This window comes from Pristiophorus japonicus, unplaced genomic scaffold (genome assembly GCF_044704955.1).
Source record: "Pristiophorus japonicus isolate sPriJap1 unplaced genomic scaffold, sPriJap1.hap1 HAP1_SCAFFOLD_79, whole genome shotgun sequence".
NCBI classification, from domain to species: domain Eukaryota; kingdom Metazoa; phylum Chordata; class Chondrichthyes; family Pristiophoridae; genus Pristiophorus; species Pristiophorus japonicus.
Window position 1 is genome coordinate 512,461 of NW_027254707.1, and position 26,711 is coordinate 539,171.

Below are 26,711 nucleotides of genomic sequence, written 5' to 3' on the forward strand. Positions count from 1 at the left end.
AGATCTATTAACCACATTCAAAAATCGTTAAATACAGGAAATAACAGATTTACAGTTTTACGAAAGATAGTTCTTTCAAGGGTTGGTTGAAAGGAACGTTAAATGAGTGTAAAGTGAGACACGCCGGTTCAGTCTGAGACATCCACAAGCCGGATACTCAAATGAAACAAGTTTGGGATTTGATGTGGGAAAAGATGAATTACGTGAGAAGTGAAATAATCTAGAGTAAGAAAAAGCCCAAAATGGAAGGGACGGGAACATTAATTAGTCTCTTATTATGGAGAAAAGAAATATTGGACACTCGGTGTTTGAAACAAGCTGATTTATTCAGTATTGAGAGAGAACATTACTGTCCAGCTCAGGGACAGGGTTATACAGAGCAGCAGGAACAATGACTGAGGGCCAGAATGAACATGTTCAGTGCCCAATGGGGGCCCAGTAAATCCTGTCCCAGTCACTAAAGTGGTCTTGGGTATTTACCCAGCATTCCCCGCGATGGAGAATGTGCCGAGCCCAGACTACAGGGACCCAGAGCGCAGGCGCGAGACCTGGCGGTTTTTGGAGCATGCGCAGTGCGTGTCATGGCGGAGCGGCTGTGGTGAAGTGTGTTCCGCCAAACAGCTCCTACTCCGCGGGGCGGAGGGGAGTAAAGGACCAGCGGGGAGCCGGGGAGGCTTCAGAAGCACCTGGTGCCCGCCGGAAGCCCGGAATAATAACCGGAATATCGACGGCTGCAGCCTCGAGGCTTTCTCCCGGTCACAGGCCCGGGGTAACGGCGGCCATCTTTGTACAGGAAGGCAGGGTCAGTCCTCCGCCATCTTGGTGCAGTGAGCAGCAAAGCGCATGCGCGGCCATCTTGGTAAAGTAAGAGCTGAGTTATTTTATTCTCACACCTCGGATTTCTCTCATTGTTCTGAACTCCAAAGTGTATCGTCCCAACCTTCTCAACCTGTCCTCATCAGAGAACCCCCTCCTCGCCGGAATCAACCTCTGAACAGCCTCCAATGTAAGTATATCCTTCCTTAAACACACAGTATTCCAGGTGTGGTCCCACCAATACCCTGTACACTTGGAGCAGGACTTCTCTGCTTAAACACACAGTATTCCAGGTGTGGTCCCACCAACACCCTGTACACTTGGAGCAGGACTTCTCTGCTTTTTATTCTATCCCCCTGACAATAAAGGCCAACATTACATTTACCTTCCTGACTACTTCCTGAACCTGCATACTAACTTTTTGTGTTTTATGCACAAACACCCTCAGGTCTCTCTGTCCTGGGTAGCACTTTGCAATTTTTCTCCATTTAAATTATAATTTGCTTTTCTATTATTTCTGCCAACGTGGATAACCTCACATTTTCCCATATTATACTCCATCTGACAAATTTTTGCCCACTCATTTACCCTGTCTATATCCCTTTGCAAATTTTGTTTGTCCTCAATTTGCTTTCCCACCTATCTTTGTATCATCAGCAAACTTGGCTATATTGCACTCGGTTCTTTTATCAAAATCATTAATATAGATTGTAAATAGTTGAGGACCTAGCACCGATTCCTGCGGCACCCCACTAGTCACCATTTGCCAACCAGAAAAAGACCCATTTATCCCGACTCTCTGTTTTCTGTTAGTTAGCCTATCCTCTATCCATGCTAATATACTGCTCCCAACCCAGTGAGCTTTTATCTTGTGCAGTAACCTTTTATGTCCCACCTTATCAAATGCCTTCTGGGAATCTAAATACACCACATCCACTGGTTCCACCTTATCCATCCTACTCATTATATCCTCAAAGAGCTCCAGCAAATTTGGCAAACATGATTTCCCTTACATGAAGCCATACTGACTCTGCTTGATTGAATCAAGCTTTTCCAAATGTCCCACTACTGCTTCCTTAATAATGGTCTCCAGCACTTTCCCAATGACAGATGTTAGGCTAACTGGTCTTCAGTTTCCTGCTTTTTGTCTGCCTCCTTTTTTAAATATAGGCGTTACATTTTCGGTTTTCCAATCTGTTTGGACCACCCCAGAATCCAGGGAATTTTGGTAGATTACAACTAATGTGACCACTATCTCTGCAGCCACTTCTCTTAAGATCCTACGATGTAAACCATCAGGGCAAGGTGACTTGTCTGCCTTTAGTCCCATTATTTTACCGAGTACTGCTTCATTATGAATCGTTATTGTATTAAGTTCTTCCCTCACTATAGCCCCTTGATTATCCACTTTGGTATTACTCTCAGTGACTGAGTGTTTTACTGTAATTAAACTAATCTTGGACTGTTTCTGTCAGATATTAACTCCGGCACGGTCCCAGCAAACACTCCCACTCCCTCGTCCCTCTGATTTTCCTGCAGAATTGCTTTGTGAAGACGGGCTCATGGAGAGAAACACCCTGCACGGAATGATCCCAAATTGAGCATCTCCAAGGGACAAGGCTTGCAGCTTTAATCATTCTCTGTCCTTTCCCCCCAGGCCCAGTTCCTTTGCTCAGATTCTGATAAAAGTAAATTGGGAAAAGTGCACTTTGATTTTTACAGATTGAATTATTGCAGAGAGCTGCGCATGCGCGATTCAGCCCCACCCTCTGTGTCATTCCCAGTGAGCAGAAGAGCACATGTGCCCTCCCCTCCCCCAGCCCTGCCTGTGATCGCCATTTACTCAGTGAGTAGAAGAAGATGGTTTAAAACAGCCAGGAATGAAGGCACCGCGGCCCCAGGGTAAGGCAGCGAGCAGCAGCCTCCTCACAGCAGCGCAGCGCTTTGGGAGTGTGTCCGCAGATGGGCTCAGAGATCGGCATTGAGTCCGGGGGGAGTTCAGGGGGAGTCGGGGGCTGTGTGTAAGAGGCAGAGTGGACCAAGAATCAGTCCCAGTGCGTGGTGTGAGTGGGGGAAGGGAGAGGCCATTCTCGAGCTGTGTGTGGACAGTGTGTGTCCAGGGTAAGGGAGACAGAATGGGCAGAATCTGCTGTTTACAATCTGCTGCTTTCTCTCTCCAAACCAGGAGTGAATGTTCCTGATTCAGTTCCAATCTCACCGTGTCTGTAGTTCTTGGACAGTGAGCAGTGGAAACACACCTGTCAGTGAGGATGTGGGGAGTTTCGCAAAGTGCATCTATTGCAGGCACCAGGAGAGGAGTGTGGGAGAAGATATTTTAAAGACCAGTTATATCGTTTCGGTGAGCTGAGTTCTCCAGAACCATGTTGCTGGTGGTTGAGAGATACATTGTCGCTCCCTCATATTCTCCCCCGCATCCATCTCTTAGAACTAATAATGTTCTCGTATTATTATTCTCAGAGCAAAATTCTTCAACCAGCCAGAACAAATGTGAGCTTTCCTCCACTCGGAACACAAGGAACAGTGCAGGCAGCTCCTTCTCACACACAGTAAGTAGATTATCATGCACAGAGCGCAGAGACTCAGAACTGGCCTCAATCCTATTGTCACAGACAGCAGAAGCTGTCAGTCCCACAGTGATCCGAAGTGGCAGAGTTACATTGTGAATCTTACAGCCACATGGAGCAGTATAATCACATGCTGTTTCACCATTGAAACAGATCACACTGACAGGTACATTAAACACACACACTCACTTGCCAGAAACTGGCAGGTAGAGAATAAAAGACAATCATCTATCAGAAAAAATGTCCAATGGAATGTATAAACCACACGCGCATATCAGAAGCTGATGGGTACAGAGCAAAAGCCATATTCATGTTTCAGAATCTGACGGATTCAGTATTTAAACCCCCGAACATACCAGAAGATGACAGGTGCAGAATAAAACCCACATTCCCGTAGCATAGACTGACAGATACACACACCCATATATATGAAAGTGACAGTAACAGAATAAAATCCCCACTTGCAGACCAGAGATTGACAGGTAAAGTGTAAATCCCATGTGCACATGTCGGAAAACTGAAAGGCAGTAAGTAAAATTGTTACTTGCATCTCAGAAACTGATCGGGGCAGAGTAAAACCCACACACACACATCAGAAAAAATGACACAGAGAAGGCAAAATCTTTATTCACATATCAGAGAAATACAGGTTAAAAGTAAAATTAATTCTCACGTTCACATACTAGAGATTAGCTGATACATAGTAAATTCCACACTCACATAGCAGGAACTGACAGGTACTGTCTAAAACACAATCAAGTAGCAGGAACAAATAGGTACAGTCGAACATAGCAGAAACTGAGAAGCACAGATTATACCTGAACACACAACAAAACCTGACAGTTACAGAAAAATACACACACTTGAATATCAGAGACTGAGTGATACGGTATAAAACCCACACTCACATATCAGAGGCTGACATATTACAATCCATATTCCCATAACATACAGTGACATGCCCAGACTCATGAACCAGTAATTGACAGGTACAGGGTAAAGACCTCTCTTTCATTCCAGAAACTGACAGGTACAAAGGAAAGCCCACTCACAATTAAGCAGAAACTGGCAGTTATAGAGTGAGGCCCACAATCACATGTCAGAACGTGACAGGTACAGAATAAAACCCAGATTCCCATAACAGAAATGGAGAGATACAGAGAAAGGACAACACTCATAGCAGAGACAGATAGATATAGAGTAAAACTCAGACTCATTTACCAGAGACCGACAGATTCAGCATAAACACTCACCTCCATAACACAAATTGACAGTTAAAAAGTAAAACCAATACTCTATCAGGAATTGGTGGTACACAGTAAAACAATACTAACATACTGGAGAATGACGGGTATGGAGTAGAGCTCACATTCACATAACAGATGGATAGATACAGCGCAAAATACACATCACACACCAAGAATGGAAAGAAACATAGAAAATAGGTGCAGGAGCAGGACATTTGGCCCTTCGAGCCTGCACCGCCATTCAATATAATCATGGTTGATCATGCAACTTCAGTACCCCGCTCCCGCTTTCTCTCCCTATCCCTTGATCCCCTTAGCCCTCAGGGCCACATCTAACTCCCTCTTGAATATATCCAACGAACTGGACTCCACAACTTTCTGTGATAGAGAATTGCACAGGTTTACCACTCTCTGGGTGAAAAAGTTTCTCCTCATTTCAGTCCGACATGACTTACCCCTTATCCTTAGACTGTGAGCCCTGGTTCTGGACTTTCCCAACATCAGGAACATTCTTCCTGCATCTAACCTGTCCAGTCCTGTCATAATTTTATATGTTTCTATGAAATCCCCTCTCATTCTTCTAAATTCCAGTGAGTGTAAGCCTAGCCGATCCAGTCTTTCTTCATATGTCAGTCCTGCCATGCCGGAAATTAGTCTGGTGAACCTTCACTGCACTCACTCAATAGCAAGCACGTCCTTGCTCAGATTAAGAGACCAAAACTGCACATCATACTCAAGGTGTGGTCTCACCAAGGCCCTGCACAACTGCAGTAACACCTCCCTGCTCCTACACACAAATCCTCTCGCTATGAAGGCCAGCATGCCAGATGCTTTCTTTACTGCCTGCTGGACCTGCATGCCTACCTTCAGTGACTGATGTACCATGACACCCAGGTATCTTTGAACCTCCCCTTTTACTAATCTGTCACCATTCAGGTAATAATCTGCCTTCCTGTTTTTGCCACCAAAGTCAATAACCTCACATTTATCCACATTTTCCTGCATCTGCCATGCAATTGCCCACTCACCTAACCTGTCCAATTCACCCTGCAGCCTCTTCGCATCCTCCTCACAGCTCACACTGCCACCCAGCTTCGTGTCATCTGCAAACTTGGAGATATTACTTTCAATTCCATCGTCTAAATCATTAATATATATTGTAAATAGCTGGGGTCCCAGCACTGAACCTTGTGGCACCCCACTAGTCACTGCCTGCCATTCTGAAAAGGATTTGTTTATTCTCACTCTTTGCGTCCTGTCTGCCAACCAGTTCTGCCTCCACGTCAGTACATTACCCCCAATACCATGTGCTTTAATTTTGCACACTAATCTCTGGTGTGGGACCTTGTCAAAAGCCTTTTGAAATTCCAAATACACCAAATCCACTGGTTCTCCCTTATCCACTCGACTAGTTACATCCTCAAAAACCTCTAGAAGATTTGTCAAGCATGATTTCCCTTTCAAAATCCATGCTGACTTGGACCGATCCTGTCACTGCTTTCCAAATGCTCTGCTATTACATCTTTCATAATTGATTCCAGCATTTTCCCCACCACTGATGTCAGGCTAAACGGTCTATAATTCCCTTTTTTCTCTCTCCCTCCTTTTTTAAAACGTGGGGTTACATTTGCTACCCTCCAATCCATAGTAACTGATCCAGAGTCCATGGAATTTTGAAAAATGACCACCAATGCATCTACTATTTCTAGGGCCACTTCTTTAACTACTCTCGGATGCAGACTGTCAGACCCTGGGGATTTATTGGTCTTCAATCCCATCAGTTTCCCTCCAAGCATTTCCTGACTAATAAGGATTTCCCTCAGTTCCTCCTTCCCGCTAGACCCTTGGTCTCCTAGTATTTTTGGGAGGTTATTCATGTCTTCCTTACTGAAGACAGAACCAAAGTATTTGTTCAGTTGGTCTGCCATTTCCTTGTTCCCCATTATGAATTCGCCTGATTCTGACTGCAAGGGGCCTACACTAGACTTCATCAATGTTTTTCTCTTCACATATCTATAGAAGCTTTTGCAGTCAGTTTTTATGTTCCCTGCAAGCTTACTCTCATATTCTATTTTCCCCTCCTAATTACACCCTTAGTCCTCCTCTGCTGAATTCTAAATTTCTCCCAGTCCTTAGGTTTGCTGCTTTTTCAGGCCAATTTCTATGCCTCTTCCTTGGATTTAACACTGTCCCTAATTTCCCTAGTTAGCCACGGTTGAGCCACCGTTCCTGTTTTATTTTTTACGCCAGACAGCGATGTACAATAGTTGTAATTCATCCATGTGATCTTTAAATGTCTGCCATTGCCTATCCACTGTCAACCCTTTAAGTTTCATTTGCCAGTTTATCCTATCCAAATCACGCCTCATACCATCGAAGTTTCCTTTAAGTTCCGGACCCTAGTCTCTGAGTTAACTGGGTTGCTCTCCATCTCAATGAAGTATTCTACCATATTATGGTCACTCTTCCCCAAGGAGCCATGCAAGACCAGATTGCTAATTAATCCTCTCTCGTTACACAGAACCCAGTCTAGAATGGCCTGCTATCTCATAGGTTCCTCGACATATTGGTCTAGAAAACCATCCCTTATACACTCTAGGAAATTTTCCACCACAGTATTGCTACAAGTTTGGTTAGCCCAATCAATATGTAGGTTAAAGTCACCCATGATAACTGCTGTGCCCTTATTGCATGCGTCCTTAATTTCCTGTTTGATGCAATCCCCAACCTCCCTACTACTGTTTGGTGGTCTGTACATAACCCCAACTAACATTTTTTGCCCTTTGATGTTTCGCAGCTCTACCCATATAGATTCCACATTATCCCAGCCAATGTCCTTCCTTACTATTGCATTAACCTCCTCTTTAAACACGAACGCTACCCCACCTCCTTTTCCTTTCTAAGTTTATGCCCCCTAGTTCTAGTTTCCCCTATCAGTGAAAACATCCTCTCTGCGACTACGCTGTCAAGCCCCCTCATAATCTTATACGTTTCGAGAAATCACCTTTCAGTCATTCTTCTGAATTCAATGAGTAGAGGCCCAACCTCCTCAACATTTTCTCATAAGTCAAGCCCCTCATCTCTGGAATCAACCAACTGAACCTTCTCTAAACTTCGTGCAAAGCAAGTATATCCTTTCATAAATATGGAAACCAAAACTGCACGCAGTATTCCAGGTGTGGCCTCACCAATACCCTGTGTAAATGCAGCAAGACTTCCCTGCTTTTATACTCCAGCCCCTTTGCAATAAAGGAAAAGATTGCATTGGCCTTCCTGATCACGTGCTGTACCTGCATTCTAACCTTTTGTGTTTCATGCACAAGTACCCCCAAGTCCCGTTGGACTGCAGCACTTTGCAATCTTTCTCCATTCAAATAATAACTTGATCTTTGATTTTTTTTCAGCCATAGTGCATCACTTCACACTTTCCAACATTATACTCCATCTGCCAAATTATTGCCCACTTACTGAGCCTATCTGTGTCCTTTGGCAGATTTTTTGTGTCCTCCTCACACATTGCTTTTCCTCCCATCTTTGTATCATCAGCAAACTTGGCTACTTACATAGAAACATAGAAAATAGGTGCAGGAGTAGGCCATTCGGCCCTTCTAGCCTGCACCACTATTCAATGAGTTCATGGCTGAACATGCAACTTCAGTACCCCATTCCTGCTTTCTCGCCATACCCCTTGATTCCCCTAGTAGTAAGGACTTCATCTAACTCCTTTTTGAATATATTTAGTGAACTGGCCTCAATAACTTTCTGTGGGAGAGAATTCCACAGGTTCACCACTCTCTGGGTGAAGAAGTTTCTCCTCATCTCAGTCCTAAATGGCTTACCCCTTATCCTTAGACTGTGACCCTTGGTTCTGGACATCCCCACCATTGGGAACAATCTTCCTGCATCTAACCTGTCTAAACCCATCAGAATTTTAAACGTTTCTATGAGGTCCCCTCATTTCTTCTGAACTCCAGTGAATACAAGCCCAGTTGATCCAGTCTTTCTTAATAGGTCAGTCCCACCATCCCGGGAATCAGTCTGGTGAATCTTCGCTGCACTCCCTCAATAGCAAGAATGTCCTTCCTCAAGTTAGGAGACCAAAACTGCACACGATACTCCAGGTGTGGCCTCACCAAGGCCCTGTACAACTGTAGCGACACATCTCTGCCCCTGTACTCAAATCCCCTCGTTATGAAGGCCAACATGCCATTTGCTTTCTTAACTGCCTGATGTACCTGCATGCCAACCTTCAATGACTGATGTACCATGACACCCAGGTCTTGTTGCACCTCCCCTTTTCCTAATCTGTCACCATTCAGTTAATAGTCTGTCTCTCTCTTTTTACCACCAAAGTGCATAACCTCACATTTATCCACATTATACTTCATCTGCCATGCATTTGCCCACTCACCAAACATATCCAAGTTGCTCTGCAGCCTCATAGCATCCTCCTCGCAGCTCACACTGCCACCCAACTTAGTGTCATCCGCAAATTTGGAGATACTACATTTAATCCCCTCTAAATCATTAATGTACAGTATAAACAGCTGGGGCCCCAGCACAGAACCTTGCAGTACCCCACTAGTCACTGCCTACCATTCTGAAAAGTACCCGTTTACTCCTACTCTTTGCTTCCTGTCTGACAACCAGTTCTCAATCCATGTCAGCACACTATCCCCAATCCCATGTGCTTTACCTTTGCACATTAATCTCTTGTGTGGGACCTTGTCGAAACCCTTCTGAAAGTCCAAATATACCACATCAACTGGTTCTCCCTTGTCCACTCTACTGGAAACATCCTCAAAAAATTCCAGAAGATTTGTCAAGCATGATTTCCCTTTCACAAATCCATGCTGACTTGGACCTGTCATGTCACCTCTTTCCAAATGCGCTGCTATGACATCCTTAATAATTGATTCCATCATTTTACCCACTACTGATGTTAGGGTGACCATTCTATAATTCACTGTTTTCTCTCTCCCTCCTTTTTTAAAAAGTGGTGTTACATTGGCGACCCTCCACTCGATAGGAACTGATCCAGAGTCTATGGAATGTTGGAAAATGACTGTCAATGCATCCGCTATTTCCAGGGCCACCTCCTTAAGTACTCTGGGATGCAGTCCATCAGGCCCTGGGGATTTATCGGCCTTCAATCCCATCAATTTCTCTAACACAATTTCCCGACTAATATGGATTTCCCTCAGTTCCTCCTTCTTACTGGACCCTCTGACCCCTTTTATATCCGGAAGATTGTTTGTGTCCTCCTTCATGAACACCGAACCAAAGTACTTGTTCAATTGGTGTGCCATTTCTTTGTTCCCCATTATGACTTCCCCTGATTCTGACTGCAGGAAACCTACATTTGTCTTTACTAACCTTTATCTCTACTAACCTTTATCTCTTTACATATCTATAGAAACTTTTGCAATCCGCCTTAATGTTCCCTGCAAGGTTCTTCTCGTACTCCATTTTCCCTGCCCGAATCAAACCCTTTGTCCTCCTCTGCTGAGTTCTAAATTTCTCCCAGTCCCCAGGTTCACTGCTATTTCTGGCCAATTTGTATGCCACTTCCTTGGCTTTAATACTATCCCTGATTTCCCTTGATAGCCACGGTTGAGCCACCATCCCTTTTTTTCTTTTTACGGCAGACAGGAATAAACAATTGTAGTAGTTCATCCATGCGGTCTCTAAATGTCTGCCATTGTCCATCCACAGTCAACCCCTTAAGTATCATTCGCCAATCTATCCTAGTCAATTCACGCCTCATACCTTCAAAGTTACCCTTCTTTAAGTTCTGGTCCATGGTCTCTGAATTAACGGTTTCATTCTCCATCATAATGTAGAATTCCACCATATTATGGTCACTCCTCCCCAAGGGGCCTCGCACAACGAGATTCCTAATTAATCCTCTCTCATTACACAACATCCAGTCTAAGATGGCCTCCCCCCTAGTTGGTTCCTTGACATATTGGTCTAGAAAACCATCCCTTATGCACTCCAGGAAATCCTCCTCCACTATTGCTTGCAGTTTGGTTAGCCCAATCTATGTGCATATTAAAGTCACCCTTTATAACTGCTGCACCTTTATTGCTTGCACCCCTAATTTCCTGTTTGATGCCCTCCCCAACATCATTACCACTGTTTCGATATCTGTACACAGCTCCCACTAACGTTTTTTGCCTTTTGGTGTTCTGCAGCTCTACCCATATAGATTCCACATCATCCAAGCTGATGACCTTCATAACTGTTGCATGAATCTCCTCTTTAACCAGCAATGCTACCCCACCTTCTTTTCCTTTAATTCTATACTTCCTGAATGTTGCATACCCATGGATGTTGAGTTCCCAGCCCTGATCATCCTGGAGCCACGTCTCTGTAATCCCAATCACATCATATCTGTTAACATCTATTTGCACAGTTATTTCATCAACCTTATTATGGATACTCCTTGCATTAAGACACAAAGCCTTCAGGCTTGTTTTTTTAACACACTTTGTCCTTTTAGAATTTTGCTGTACAGTAGCCTCTCGGTCCCTTCTTCCAAGTCGTTAATATAGATTGTAAATAGTTGGGGTCCCAGCACTGATGCATGCGGCACCCCACTCATTACTGATTGCCAACCCGAGAATGATCCATTTACCCAGACTCTCTGTTGTCTTTTAGTTAGCCAATCCTCTATCCATGCTAATATATTACCCCCAGCCCCGTGAACTTTTATCTTGTGCAGTAACCTTTTATGTGGCACCTTGTCAAATGCCTTCTGGAAGTCCAAATACACCACACCCACTTTATCCACCCTGGCCCATGATGTGAAGTGGAACATAATTCATTGAAAGCACCTCTGACAGTGTTGAGCAGAAACTGACCGATCAAATGTGAAAAATGAATTCCTGAATGTTTGGTATTGTACAAGACAAAAATAGAAAGAATGCATTTCTTCCAAATGTCCAGGCCTGGTCTGAATGATGGATTAGTGATTTTGAGATGAGATAAAATTGTAACTTTCGCAAACTGTTTAAAAATAGACTGATATTTGAGGACAAAAATATTTCATGTCAGAATTTTTTTCAACATGGTACAAGCAGCGAAGGCGTTTGATGACGTATGCCATTGCCTAATAGAGAACTGATTTAGTTGGCTACTATTGCATATTTTCTTCTAATTTTTTTAAGTTTTGATTTGCTGTGTATTTCCACCTGTTTTGAATAACACCGAAAATGAAAATAATCATTGCATTTAGGATAAGGGGTCGGCCATTTAGGACTGAGATGAGGAGAAACTTCTTCACTCAAGAGAGTTGTTAACCTGTGGAATTCCCTGCCGCAGAGAGTTGTTGAGGCCAGTTCACTTGATATATTCAAGAGGGAGTGAGATATGGCTCTTACGATTTAGGGGATCAAGAGGTATGGAGAGAAAGCAGGAAAGGGGTACTGAAGGAATGATCAGCCATGATATTGAATGGTGGTGCAGGCTCGAAGGGCCGAATGGCCTACTCCTGCACCTATTTTTCTATGTTTCTATGTTCGTTACATGCTCAAAGAATTCTAGCAAATTTGTCAAACTTAACTTCCACTTCATAAATCCATGCTGACTCTGCCTGACTGAATTATGTTTTTCCAAATGTCATGCTAATGCTTCTTCAAGAATGAACTCTTCAACATTTTCCCAACCACAGATGTTCGGGTAACTGGTCTATAGTTTCCTGCTTTTTGTCTGCCTCCTTTTTAACCGAGTGCGGCTCTCGGGCCCCGGGCAACACCGAGTGCGGCTCTCGGTCCCCGGGCAACACCGAGTGTGGCTCTCAGTCCCCGGGGAACACCGAGCGCGGCTCTCGGGCCCTGGGCAACACCGAGTGTGGCACTCGGGCCCCGGGCGGCGCCGAGCGCGGCTCTCGGGCCCCGAGTCAGAGCCACCGGGCCCAGCCCCTCCTCCACACCAGGAAAACAACAACTTACATTTATACAGCAGGCCCAGCAATTCCCAGCCGCTCTGTATCATGGTGGGCGCTGGATGTGGAAATCATTCACTGGCCTCCTGTGTGGGTTTGTTTGTTACACCAGTTTGAGCTGGATGGAGAGGGGGAGAAGCTGCTGGGTTTCTCCTCCAGTACTTCTGGGCCCAGTGTGACCAACAATTTACCATGTGGGTCTGTCGAGGGAGGTGGGTTCCCTTCCCTGAAGGACAGCAGTGATCCAGATGTGTTTTTACGACAATCCGGCAGCTTTCATGGTCACTTTTTTCTCGTGCCGGCCCCACACAGACTCATTAAGCTCAATTTCACAACCTGCCTTTGTGTTTTTGTGGGGTCTCTCTCACACTCACTTTTCCTGTTTGAAATTCACTTTACAGGGTGTTAAAAGGGGAGGATTTGTAGACTGGAAGCTCAAACCAAACATCACCTCAAGATCTGACAGAGTCACTCGGTACATCGGGACTGGAATATCATCAGCTTTTGACCATGGAAGCAGAAGGACCCGTTCACAGTGGGGAGAAATGGTACACGTGCTCTGTGTGTGGGAAGGGATTCATTCGATCATCCGACCTGCTGAGACACCAGCGAGTTCACAGTGGGGAGAGACCATTCACCTGCTCTGAGTGTGACAAGGGATTCTCTCTGTCAGGCAACCTGCTGAGACATTAGCGAGTTCACAAGTGACTGCAGGGCTTGGATTCTGCTTTTATTCACATCCCGGACTGAATCGTGATCATTCTGACAGTTGGGGTTTATAAATCCTGTAACACTGATGTTAATAACTCCTGAAATCGACTGGAGTTTAATATTTGGGATAAAGACACATAAATTAGTTTTGCTTTCAACACATTGCTGTGGATTTTTGTCTTTCCCACCTGAGTGTTTAGCATCACCTGGCTGGAGCTGAGAAAGGACAATCTGTGGGGAGGATCTTACGGTGAGATCAGAACTTCAGCCTGGACACAGTCCTTCAGGGCCACACACAGATCTCATTCATCTCAACTCCAATGTGTATTGGCCCAACCTACTCAACCTACTCAACCATAAGTCAATCCCCTCATCTCTGGAATCAACTCTGGAATCTGCAGCAGACATGAGCAAGGACTTGAGGCTTATTAAAAGACACATATTTCATTACAGACAAGGTTAGACTGGGAGAAATGTTCAGTTAGATCATAAGAAATAGTAGCAGGAGTAGGCCATTTGGCCACTCGGGCCTGCTCCGCCATTCAATAAGATCATGGCTGATCTGATCATGGACTCAGTTCCACTTCCCTGCCCACTCCCCATAACCCTTTACTCTCTTATCGCTCAAAAATCTGTCTATCTCCGCCTTAAATATATTCAAAGACCCAGCCTCCACACCTCTCCTTGGCAGAGAATTCCACAGATTTACAACCCTCAGAGAAGAAATTCCTCGTCTCAGTTTTAATTGGGTGGCCCATTATTCTAAGACGATGACCCCTAGTTTTAGTTCCCCGTGGAAGTGGAAATATCCTCTCTGCATCCACCTATCAAGCCCCCTCATTATCTTATATTTTGATAAAATCATCTCATTCTTCTGAACTCCAATGTGTTTAGGCCCAATCTACTCAAGCTATCTTTATAAGTCAATCCCCTCATCTCCGAAACAACCTAGTGAACCTTCTCTGAACTGCCTCCAATGCAGGTCTATCCTTCCTTAAATAGAGACCAAAATACAGAGTCCATTACAGGCAACATGCCAATCAAACCAGCAGGACACTGGCACCTTAACAGTGTCTCATTGGCCGACACGCTTTTCTTAAATAGATTTGCTGAGTGGATATAAACTTAAACCAGGTTTGCAGATGTGATGCTCTATTCACATATTGAAGGTAGAAGAGATGCTGTGGGACACATGCTAAGTCCAGTAGCTGAAAGTGATTAACAGACTGGGTTTTGTGTTTACTGATCCCAGGCGTGTTACCAATACCAGCAAAATCGAAGCCCATGGAATAACAGGGACAGTGGCAGCATGGATATAAAAGTGGCTAAGTGACACACACAGAGTAGTGGTGAACGGTTGTTTTTCAGACTGGAGGAAGTGGTGTTCCCCAGGGGTCGGTATTGGGGCCACTGCTTTTTTTTAATTTATATTAATGACCTAGACTTGGGTGTACAGGGCACAATTTCCAAATCTACAGCTCACACAAAACTTGGAAGTACAGTGAACAGTGAGGAGGATGGTGATAGACTTCAGAAAGACATAGACAGGCTGGTGGAACTTAACGTAGAAAAGTTTAAAAGTGATACATTTTGGGAGGAAGAAAGAGGAGAGGAAATATAAACTAAAGGGTACAATTGTAAAGGGGTGCGTGAACAGAGAGACCCGGAGTATGTGTGCACCAATCACTGAAGGTGGCAGCACAGGTTGAGAAAGTGGTTACAAAGATTTACAGGACCCTAGGCTTCATGAATAGAGGTATCGAGTACAGAAGTGTGGATATTATGTTGAACCCACGTAAAACTCTGGTTCGGCCTCAACTGGAGTATTGTGTCCAATTCTGGTTCATCATCATCATCATAGGCAGTCCCTCTGATCGAGGAAGACATGCTTCCACTCTAAAAATGAGTCCTTAGGTGGCTGAACAGTCCAATACGAAGCCACAGTCCCTGTCACAGGTGGGACAGATAGTCGTTGAGGGAAGGGGTGGGTGGGACAGGTTTGCAGCACACACTTTCTGATGCCTGCGGTTGATTTCTGCATGCTCTCGACGATGAGACTCGAGGTGATCAACGCCCTCCCGGATGCATTTCCTCCACTTAGGGCGGTCTTTAGCCAGGGACTCCCAGGTGTCGATGGGGATGTTGTACTTTATCAAGGAGGCTTTGAGGGTGTCCCTGTAACGTTTCCTCTGCCACACCTTTGGCTCGTTTGCTGTGAAGAAGATCTGAGTAGAGTGCTTGCTTTGGGAATCTCGTGTCTGGCATGCGAACAATGTGGCCTGTGCAGCGGAGATGATCAAATGTGGTCCGTGCATCAATGCTGGGGATGTTGGCCTGGCCGACGACACCAACATTGGTGCATCTGTCCTCCCAGGGAATTTGTAGGATCTTGCGGAGACCTCGGTGGTGTTATTTCTCCAGCAATTTGAGGTGTCTACTGTACATAGTCCCTGTCTCTGAGGGTGGGTATTACTACAGCCATGTAGACCATGAGCTTAGTGGTAGATTTGAGGGCGTGGTCTTCAAACACTCTTTTCCTCAAGCGGCTGAAGGCTGCACTGGATGCGGTGTTGAATCTTGTCGTCAATGTCTGGTCTTGTTGATAAGAGGTTCCCGAGGTATGGGAAATGGTCCACATTGTCCAGGGCCGCGCCATAGATTTTGATGACTGCGGAGGGTGGGTGGATGGAGTGCTGTGCGGCGAGGACAGGCTGGTGGAGGACCTCGGGCTTACAGATGTTTAGTGTAAGGCCCATGCTATGGAACGCCTCAGTAAATACGTTGACTATGACTTGAAGTTCAGCCTCTGTATGTTCACAGACGCAGGTATTGTCCGCATACGGTAGCTCAACGACAGAGATTGGAGTGGTCTTGGACCTGGCCTGGAGATGACGAAGGTTGAACAGGTTGCCACTGTTTCTGTAGTTTAGTTCCACTCCAGCGGGGAGCTTGTTGACTGAACTGGAGCAATTCTGGCTTCCGCATTTTAGTAAGTATACAAAGGCCTTTTGAGAGCGTGCAGAAAAGTTTTACAAGAATGATTCCAGGGATGAGGGACTTCAGTTACGTGGATAGTCTGGAGAAGTTGGGGTTGTTCTCAGAACAGAGAAGATTGAGAGAGATTTGACAGAGGTGTTCAAAATCATGAGGGGTCTGGACAGAGTAGCTAGCGTGGGATTAGTAGAAGCTCTTGCAGGTAGCCGGCATGGCCTCCTTCCATGTTGTAACCAGTCTCTGATTTTAAGATGATGAAAAGTGTGTTGCCCAAAATGTTCCATCTCCCGGGCACTGGGACCCAGTTGGGAACAGAGACCCTGAAGTCCCGCCCACTCTCTGTTCCCAAACCAAGATGGCCACGCATGCGCCCTGATCCCGCCCTGTGCAAGATGGCGGCCAGTGACCCCGCTCACCCTGGCCTGTCAGCACGGGGCCTGCGGGCTCTAATTTGGGGCCTGAGATTTATTCTGTATCTAAGCCGTGCTGTACCTGCCCTGGTAGTGTTCGATGGGACAGTGTAGAGGAAGCATTTTAATACATACGAAAAATGACGGACAGGTAAAGACCATCTGGTCCATCAAGCCTGTCCCACAAAATTGCAATATATCACAGCGTATACACTCCACTCCACCCGAGTCCATGTGATCTCCTGGGAGAGGCAAAAATACAGATTTAAAAAAAAACCTCGGACAATTTGTTTTACCCAGATCACTGTCTGAACTCACTGGGCCCCCGGATTACAAACGTTCTGTTCTCAATGGGCCCCTGGGTTCCATACTGTCTGATCTCACTGGGCCACGGTTTACACACTGGACGCAGTGAGATCAGGTATTGTGTAACCCAGAGGCCCATTGAGAACAGGCTGAGTGCACCTGGGCAGGACCGGAACCAATGTCCTAGTGGGAGTGTTTGCTAGTGCTGTTGTGGAGGAGTTAAACTCGTATGGCAGGGGGATGGGAACCAATGCAGGGAGACAGAGGGAACCAAAATGGAGGCAAAAGCAAAAGACAGAAAGGAGATGAGGAAAAGTGGAGGGCAGAAAAACCCAAGGCAAAGAACAAAAAGGGCCACTGTACAGCAAAATTCTAAAAGGACAAAGGGTGTTAAAAAAACAAGCCTGAAGGCTTTGTGTCTTAATGCAAGGAGTATCCGCAATAAGCTGGATGAATTAACTGTGCAAATAGATGTGAACATACATGATGTGATTGGGATTACGGAGACGTGGCTCCAGGATGATCAGGGCTGGGAACTCAACATTCAGGGGTATTCAACATTCAGGAAGGATAGAATAAAAGGAAAAGGAGGTGGGGTAGCATTGCTGGTTAAAGAGATTAATGCAATAGTTAGGAAAGACATTAGCTTGGATGATGTGGAATCTATATGGGTAGAGCTGCAGAACACGAAAGGGCAAAAAACGTTAGGAGGAGTTGTGTACAGACCACCAAACAGTAATAGGGATGTTGGGGAGGGCATCAAACAGGAAATTAGGGGTGCATGCAATAAAGGTGCAGCAGTTATAATGGGTGACTTTAATTTGCACATAGATTGGGCTAGCCAAACTGGAAGCAATACGGTGGAGGAGGATTTCCTCGAGTGCATAATGGATGGTTTTCTTGACCAATATGTTGAGGAACCAACTTGGGGGGAGGCCATCTTAGACTGGGTGTTGTGTAATGAGAGAGGATTAATTAGCAATCTCATTGTGCGAGGCCCCTTGGGGAAGAGTGACCATAATATGATGGAATTCTGCATTAGGATGGAGAATGAAACAGTAAATTCAGAGACCATGGTCCAGAACTTAAAGAAGGGTAACTTTGAAGGTATGAGGCGCGAATTGGCTAGGATAGATTGGCGAATGATACTTAAGGGGTTGACTGTGGATGGGCAATGGCAGACATTTAGAGACCGCATGGATGAATTACAACAATTGTACATTCCTGTCTGGCGTAAAAATAAAAAAGGGAAGGTGGCTCAACCGTGGCTATCGAGGGAAATCAGGGATAGTATTAAAGCCAAGGAAGTGGCATACAAATTGGCCAGAAATAGCAGTGAACCTGGGGACTGGGAGAAATTTAGAACTCAGCAGGGAAAATGGAGCACAAGAAGAAGCTTGCAGGGAACATTAAGGCGGATAGCAAAAGTTTCTATTGGTATGTAAAGAGAAAAAGGTTAGTAAAGACAAACGTAGGTCCCCTGCAGTCAGAATCAGGGGAAGTCATAACGGGGAACAAAGAAATGGCAGACCAATTGAACAAGTACTTTGGTTCGGTATTCACTAAGGAGGATACAAACAACCTTCCGGATATAAAAGTGGTCAGAGGGTCTAGTAAGGAGGGGGAACTGAGGGAAATATTTATTAGTCGGGAAATTGTGTTGGGGAAATTGATGGGATTGAAGGCCGATAAATCCCCAGGGCCTGATGGACTGCATCCCAGAGTACTTAAGGAGGTGGCCTTGGAAATAGCGGATGCATTGACAGTCATTTTCCAACATTCCATTGACTCTGGATCAGTTCCTATGGAGTGGAGGGTAGCCAATGTAACCCCACTTTTTAAAAAAGGAGGGAGAGAGAAAACATGCAATTATTGACCGGTCAGCCTGACCTCAGTAGTGGGTAAAATGATGGAATGAATTATTAAGGATGTCATAGCAGTGCATCTGGAAAATAGTGACATGATAGGTCCAAGTCAGCATGGATTTGTGAAAGGGAAATCATGCTTGACAAATCTTCTGGAATTTTTTGAGGATGTTTCCAGTAAAGTGGACAAAGGAGAACCAGTTGATGTGGTATATTTGGACTTTCAGAAGGCTTTCGACAAGGTCTCACACAAGAGATTAATGTGCAAAGTTAAAGCACATGGGATTGGGGGTAGTGTGCTGACGTGGATTGAGAACTGGCTGTCAGACAGGAAGCAAAGAGTAGGAGTAAACGGGTACTTTTCAGAATGGCAGGCAGTGACTAGTGGGGTGCCGCAAGGTTCTGTGCTGGGGCCCCAGCTGTTTACATTGTACATTAATGATTTAGACGAGGGGATTAAATGAAGTATCTCCAAATTTGCGGATGACACTAAGTTGGGTGGCAGTGTGAGCTGCGAGGAGGATGCTATTAGGCTGCAGAGTGACTTGGATAGGTTAGGTGAGTGGGCAAATGCATGGCAGATGAAGTATAATGTGGATAAATGTGAGGTTATCCACTTTGGTGGTAAAAAGAGAGAGACAGACTATTATCTGAATGGTGACAGATTAGGAAAAGGGAAGGTGCAACGAGACCTGGGTGTCATGGTACATCAGTCATTGAAGGTTAGCATGCAGGCACAGTAGGCGGTTAAGAAAGCAAATGGCATGTTGGCCTTCATAGCGAGGGGATTTGAATACAGGGGCAGGGAGGTGTTGCTACAGTTGTACAGGGCCTTGGTGAGGCCACACCTGGAGTATTGTGTACAGTTTTGGTCTCCTAACTTGAGGAAGGACATTCTTGCTATTGAGGGAGTGCAGCGAAGATTCACCAGACTGATTCCCGGGATGGCGGGACTGACCTATCAAGAAAGACTGGATCAACTGGGCTTGTATTCACTGGAGTTCAGAAGAATGAGAGGGGACCTCATAGAAACGTTTAAAATTCTGACTGGTTTAGACAGGTTAGATGCAGGAAGAATGTTTCCAATGTTGGGGAAGTCCAGAACCAGGGGTCACAGTCTGAGGATAAGGGATAAGCCATTTAGGACCGAGATGATGAGAAACTTCTTCACCCATAGAGTGGTGAACCTGTGGAATTCTCGACCACAGAAAGTAGTTGAGGCCAATTCACTCAATATATTCAAAAGGGAGTTAGATGAAGTCCTTACTACTCGGGGGATCAAGGGTTATGGCGAGAAAGCAGGAAGGGGGTACTGAAGTTTCATGTTCAGCCATGAACTCATTGAATGGCGGTGCAGGCTAGAAGGGCTGAATGGCCTGCTCCTGCACCTATTTTCTATGTTTCTATGTTTCTAGTCGAGTGGCCCTTTCCAGAACCTTAATATCACCCACCATGTGAGGAGACCAAAACTGGACACAGTATTCCAAGTGTGGCCTGACTAAGGTCTTGTACTCGGACAAAACAGTACTCCTCGTCTTATACTGAATTGTCCTATGGATATACTCCAATACCCTATTTGCTCTAACTGTCGCTACACTGCATTGCTCGTGTACCTTTAAGGATGTATTCACTAGAATGTTGAAATCTCTTTCTATCTCCACCATCTTTAATGCCTTTCCCTGGGGGGTGTATGAATGTTGAGCATTTGCCCTGCGCAAATGCATAACACTGAACTTATCTAAGTTATACTTAATTTTCCAGTCATGAGGCCAGTGTCCCAACACTTCAAGATGTGCCTGAATCAGACGAGCCTCTTCTACAGTTCGAGCACTCGCACAGATCTTGGTATCATTTCAAAATTGTGCCCCAACCACAAGATCCAGATCATTACTAAAAATAGGGAAAAGCAACAGTCCCAAAACTGATCCCTGCAGGACACCACTGGTGACTGGTCTCCAAACAGATCCAAATCCATCAAAAACTGCTCTTTACCTACATCCTGCCGGCCAGTTCTGTATCCAGCTCAATATATTATCCGTACCAGAGGCTCCGATCTTGTACAGAAGCCTCTTGTGTGGTACCTTGTCAAAAGGTTTTTGGAAATCTAAGTGGACAAAAATATAATTCGAGTTGTGAGACATGAACTCTTTATAATGGGTTGTGGTGTCCCTAATATGTCCCTCCCGATCCAAGTATTCATATATTGCATCCCTTATGATTCTTTCAATCATCTTACCTATTACTGATATTAATCTGATGGACCTCTGGTTACCCGGGTCTGCCTTGTCACATTTTTATTAAAATGGGGACTTCATTAGCATCCTTCCAATCTGTAGGAACTATTTCAGAGTGAGCTATTAAACATACATGCCAGGGGCTCGCACAACACAAGTCCCATCACCCAGAGGACCCTCACACAGCACATGTCCCATCTCCCGGAGGACCCTCACACAGCACAGGTCCCATCTCCCGGAGGACCCTCACACAGCACATGTCCCATCTCCCGGAGGACCCTCACCCAGCACATGTCCCATCTCCCGGAGGACCCTCACACAGCACATGTCCCATCTCCCGGAGGACCCTCACACAGCACATGTCCCATCTCCCGGTGGACCCTTGGATGGATATCCTCCAGTTCGGCTGCTCTATCTCTTTTTAAGTTCTGAATGTTTTCTAAAACAATATGCTTATCTATGTTAATGTTACTGATAAAAGTATTGTTTTTAAATTCTAATATTTGAGATGATGTTAAAGGGTGAAGACTGATGCACAGTACTCACTAATATTCCCACCATAATCAGTGAGTCCTGTGTAACCTGTCCTTGAACACCCGAAAGTGGCCCAATACAGACTTTTATTGTTCTCAGACTCTGCACATAACTGAAAAAGCTCTGCCCATGACGGCCAGTTGTCTACAATCCTTTTATTCCCAGAGACTTTTTCCTGATTGAACAGCAGCCTTCGTTTTCTTTAGTTGTTCCTTGTATTCCCCCTATTTATTTAAGGTTAAATTATTTAATTTATGGAAACTTTTCTGTTTACATCTTTGTACAGAGCCAGTCGGCCACCTCGGCTTTTTCTTACCACATTTCTGTCTTTTAATTTTGACTACGTTTGTTAATCACATTTTTAAACTTGTTCTTAAAACCTTTCCATTTATATCCAACATCGGTCACATCACCACCGAGGAGGGTTGACCAATTTACCTGTTACAATCCTCTGCCAGTTTGGAGAAGTTTGCCCTGAAATGCGGTCCATGTCGCAGGGTCTCAGTCCCTTTGGTTCTCCCGGCCAATCGGGACGGTATAATGTGATCAGTGTTGCCCAGATGTTCCCCACACGGAGGCCTGATCCCAGGTCAGGCTCACTACTAAACACCAGATCCAATCTCTGGTTTTCCCCAGTTACTGCATTAACATGTTGTGTCAGGAAACACTGCTGTATATTGTCACTCAATCTTTCAGCTGCACTGCCCCCAGCAGCAGGTAAAGGCCTGTGCCCCTGAATGTCAGGCCAATGACAATATTCTTTCCTCAGCTCCATTCTCTCTCTCTCCCCCCACACACACTGCCTGAGCTCTCAGGCTGACTGTGCCAGCACCTTCTCTCTTTATTCTCTCACATTGCAGCATTCCCGCTGCTGGGCTCAGGGGCTATGTGGGCGGGGCCCTGACCCCTCACACGGTGGGCGGGGCCGTGTCCCTCGCATTGTGCGGGCGGGGCCCTGACCTCACACACAGTGGGCGGTCCCTCTCTCAGACAGGAATTGAGAGCGAGTTGGATGTCCATTGTTGTCTCTCCGGACACAGAGAGAGACCCAGACAGTGGGAGGGGGAGGGAGAAACCCCTTGTTAATCAGTGCCATTAAAGCTGGCCAACGCTCCAGGGAAGTTGCTGAGTGTCTGAGCTGAATATATTGTCTGTCAGCTCTTTCTCTGCCTGAGGTGTCACTGAGAGAAAGCAAAACACGAGGGACAGGCAGGCAGGTGGAGACTGGGCGGGTGTGTCCTGGATGGGCTTCAGCCAGGAATATAAAGGAATGGGCAGTGATTGTAGATAGCGGAGAAAGCATCCTGGCCTTCATAGCGAGAGGATTTGAGTATAGGAGCAGGGAAGTCTTACTGCAGTTGTACAGGGCCTTGGTGAGACCACACCTGGAATATTGTGATCAGTTTTAGTCTCCTAATCTGAGGAAGGTCATTCTTGCTATTGAGGGAGTGCAGCGAAGGTTCACCAGACTGAGTCCGGGGATGGCAGGACTGACATATGAGGAATGACTGGATCAGCTAGGCTTATCCTCACTGGAATTTTGAAGAATGAGAGGCGATCTCATAGAAACATAAAATTCTGATGGGATTGGACAGGGTAGATTCAGGAAGAATGTTCCCGATGTTGGGGAAGTCCAGAACCAGGGGACATAGTCTAAGGATAAGGGGTAAACCATTTAGGACCAAGATGAAGATAAACGTCTTCACCCAGAGAGTGTTGAACCTGTGGAATTCTCTACCACAGAGAGTTGTTGAGGCCAGTTCACTAAATATCTTCAAAAGGGCGTTACATGTGGCCCTTCGGGCTAAAGGGATCAATGGGTATGGAGAGAAGGCAGGGGTGGGGTACTGTGGTTCAGTGATCAGCCATGATCTTATTGAATGGCGATGCAGGCTAGTCCGGCTGAATGGCCTGCTCCTGCACCTATTTTCTATGTTTCTATCTTTAATATGTGATCTACTCCTGGAAAATGCACGGCCAGTATATGAGGAGTCTCTAACCGCGGAATATGGAATTATTTTTACATCAATGTTTTGTTTCGACCAGTAACTACAAGGTAGGTTAACATCGCACTCTATTTGACACCGATAATATTGGTCTCATTTTCTGTCCTGATTAGATGTCCCGGTGAATGTAGGAGTGCTTGAGAAAATTCCAGCTGTGGACCTAACAGGGATTGTAGACTGAGGAACAACACCAGTTGAACCAGCCCAGGATTGTGAGAGAAAACTATTGATTCAAAGAGCTTTCATACATCGATAGGGGCGAAAGGTAAGAGAGAGTCCCTTTGATTCAGATACACCCTGGTCCGTGGGGATAGACTGGGGAGAAAGGGCAGAGAGAGTCCCATTGACTCAGATAAACACTGGTCCTGGGAGACTGGGGAGAAAGGTCAGAGAGAGTCCCATTGACTCAGATAAACACTGGTCCTGGGGGACTGGGGAGAAAGGTCAGAGAGAGTCCCATTGACTCAGATACACACTGGTCCTGGGAGACTGGGGAGAAAGGTCAGAGAGAGTCCCATTGACTCAGATACACACTGGCCCTGGGAGACTGGGGAGAAAGGTCAGAGAGAGTCCCATTGACTCAGATACACACTGGTCCTGTGGGACTGAGGAGAAAGGACAGAGAGAGTCCCTATGACTCAGATACATACTGGTCCTGGGGATAGACTGGGGAGAAAGGTCAGAGAGAGTCCCATTGACTCAGATACACACTGGTGCTGGGGATAGACTGGGGAGAAAGGTCAGAGAGAGTCCCATTGACTCAGATACACTCTGGTCCTGGGGGTCTGGGGAGAAAGGTCAGAGAGAGTCCCATTGACTCAGATAAACACTGGTCCTGGGGATAGACTGGGGAGAAAGGTCAGAGAGTCCCATTGACTCAGATAAACACTGGTCCTGGGGATAGACTGGGGAGAAAGGTCAGAGAGAGTCCCATTGACTCAGATAAACACTGGTCCTGGGGATACACTGGGGAGAAAGGTCAGAGAGAGTCCCATTGACTCAGATAAACACTGGTCCTGGGGATAGACTGGGGAGAAAGGTCAGAGAGTCCCATTGACTCAGATAAACACTGGTCCTGGGGTTGACTGGGGAGAAAGGTCAGAGAGAGTCCCATTGACTCAGATACACACTGGCCCTGGGGATAGACTAGGGAGAAAGGTCAGAGAGAGTCCCAATGACTCAGATACACACTGGTCCTGGGGGTCTGGGGAGAAAGGTCAGAGAGAGTCCCATTGACTCAGATAAACACTGGTCCTGGGATTCTGGCGATAAAGATCAGAGAGAGTCCCATTGACTCAGATACACACTGGTCCTGGGGATAGACTGGGGAGAAAGGTCAGAGAGTCCCATTGACTCAGATACACTCTGGTGCTGGGGGTCTGGGGAGAAAGGTCAGAGAGTCCCATTGACTCAGATAAACACTGGTCCTGGGGATAGACTGGGGAGAAAGGTCAGAGAGAGTCCCATTGACTCAGATAAACACTGGTCCTGGGGATACACTGGGCAGAAAGGTCAGAGAGAGTCCCATTGACTCAGATAAACACTGGTCGTGGGGATAGACTGGGGAGAAAGGTCAGAGAGTCCCATTGACTCAGATAAACACTTCTCCTGGGGATAGACTGGGGACAAAGATCAGAGAGAGTCCCAATGACTCAGATACACACTGGTCCTGGGGGTCTGGGGAGAAAGGTCAGAGAGAGTCCCATTGACTCAGATAAACACTGGTCCTCGGGGTCTGGGGAGAAAGGTCAGAGAGAGTCCAATTGACTCAGATACACTCTGGTCCTGGGGGTCTGGGGAGAAAGGTTAGAGAGTCCCATTGACTCAGATAAACACTGGTCCTGGGGATAGACTGGGGAGAAAGGTCAGAGAGTCCCATTGACTCAGATAAACACTGGTCCTGGGGATAGACTGGGGAGAAAGGTCAGAGAGAGTCCCATTGACTCAGATAAACACTGGTCCTGGGGATAGACTGGGGAGAAAGGTCAGAGAGAGTCCCATTGACTCAGATAAACACTGGTCCTGGGGATAGACTGGGGAGAAAGATCAGAGAGAGTCCCATTGACTCAGATAAACACTGGTCCTGGGGGACTGGAGAAAGATCAGAGAGAGTCCCATTGACTCAGATAAACACTGGTCCTGGGGATAGACTGTGGAGAAAGATCAGAGAGAGTCCCATTGTCTCAGATACACACTGGTCCTGGGGATCGACTGGGGAGAAAGGTCAGAGGGAGTCCCAATCCACGTCACTTTATCAATATTTATCTAATTTTCTGTCTCGCATAATTAGATCTCGGTTAAATGATGGAGTGACAGAAAAAGGTCTGCAGCTGGAAGTGAACAGGCTTTGCAGACTGAGGAACAAAAGCAGGTGAACCATCTATTGCTGAAAACATTATCTCTGCCTTTGCTACCTCTAGACTTGAATATTCCATCATTCTCCTGGCCGGCCTCGTTCTTACACCCTCCATAAACTTGCACTCCTCCAAAACCCTGTTGCTCATTTCCTAACTACTCACAAATTAATGCCAGAGAATAACTTCAACAACTGTTTGGAGAAATTCCGTATCCGAGACTGAATCGCTTGCATTTCCACAGTGGGGAAAGGAAAGGATGCTGAGAGTTAACGTGCATGAGCGTGTGTCTGCACACGCACAAGTGGAGAATTGTGATTGTAAAACAGCAGCTAACTCTACCAATGATATATTTATGGTGTTTTGAGATTGTAAAACACCTAAAGATAATGAAACAAATCAATGTTATGTATCCCCTGACTGAAGGTACACAATTCATTCTACATTATGTTGTCAGTGGGACAGTGGGAAATGTCCTCACCCCCTAAAGTGCTCATTCTTCATCATCGCAGGCAGTCCGTTAGAATCGAGGAAAACTTGCTTCCAGTCTAAAAGTGAGTCCAATACGAGAACCACAATCTCTGTCACAGGTGGGACAGACAGTGGTTGAGGGAAAGGGTGGGTGGCGCTGGTTTGCCGCAGGCTCCTTCTGCTACCTGAGCTTGATTTCTGCATGCTCTTAGCAACGAGACTCGAGTTGC

The 26,711-nt window shown here is 45.8% G+C and overlaps 1 long non-coding RNA gene across 1 annotated transcript; it reads left to right on the plus strand.

The window, feature by feature from the left end:
- The first annotated feature begins 588 nt into the window (after window positions 1-588).
- LOC139256885 (uncharacterized) lies at window positions 589-13,429 on the plus strand. The gene is made up of 3 exons (XR_011592212.1): window positions 589-1,006; window positions 3,295-3,383; window positions 12,998-13,429. It is a non-coding gene; the product is annotated as an uncharacterized lncRNA (long non-coding RNA).
- Window positions 13,430-26,711: the final 13,282 nt, after the last annotated feature.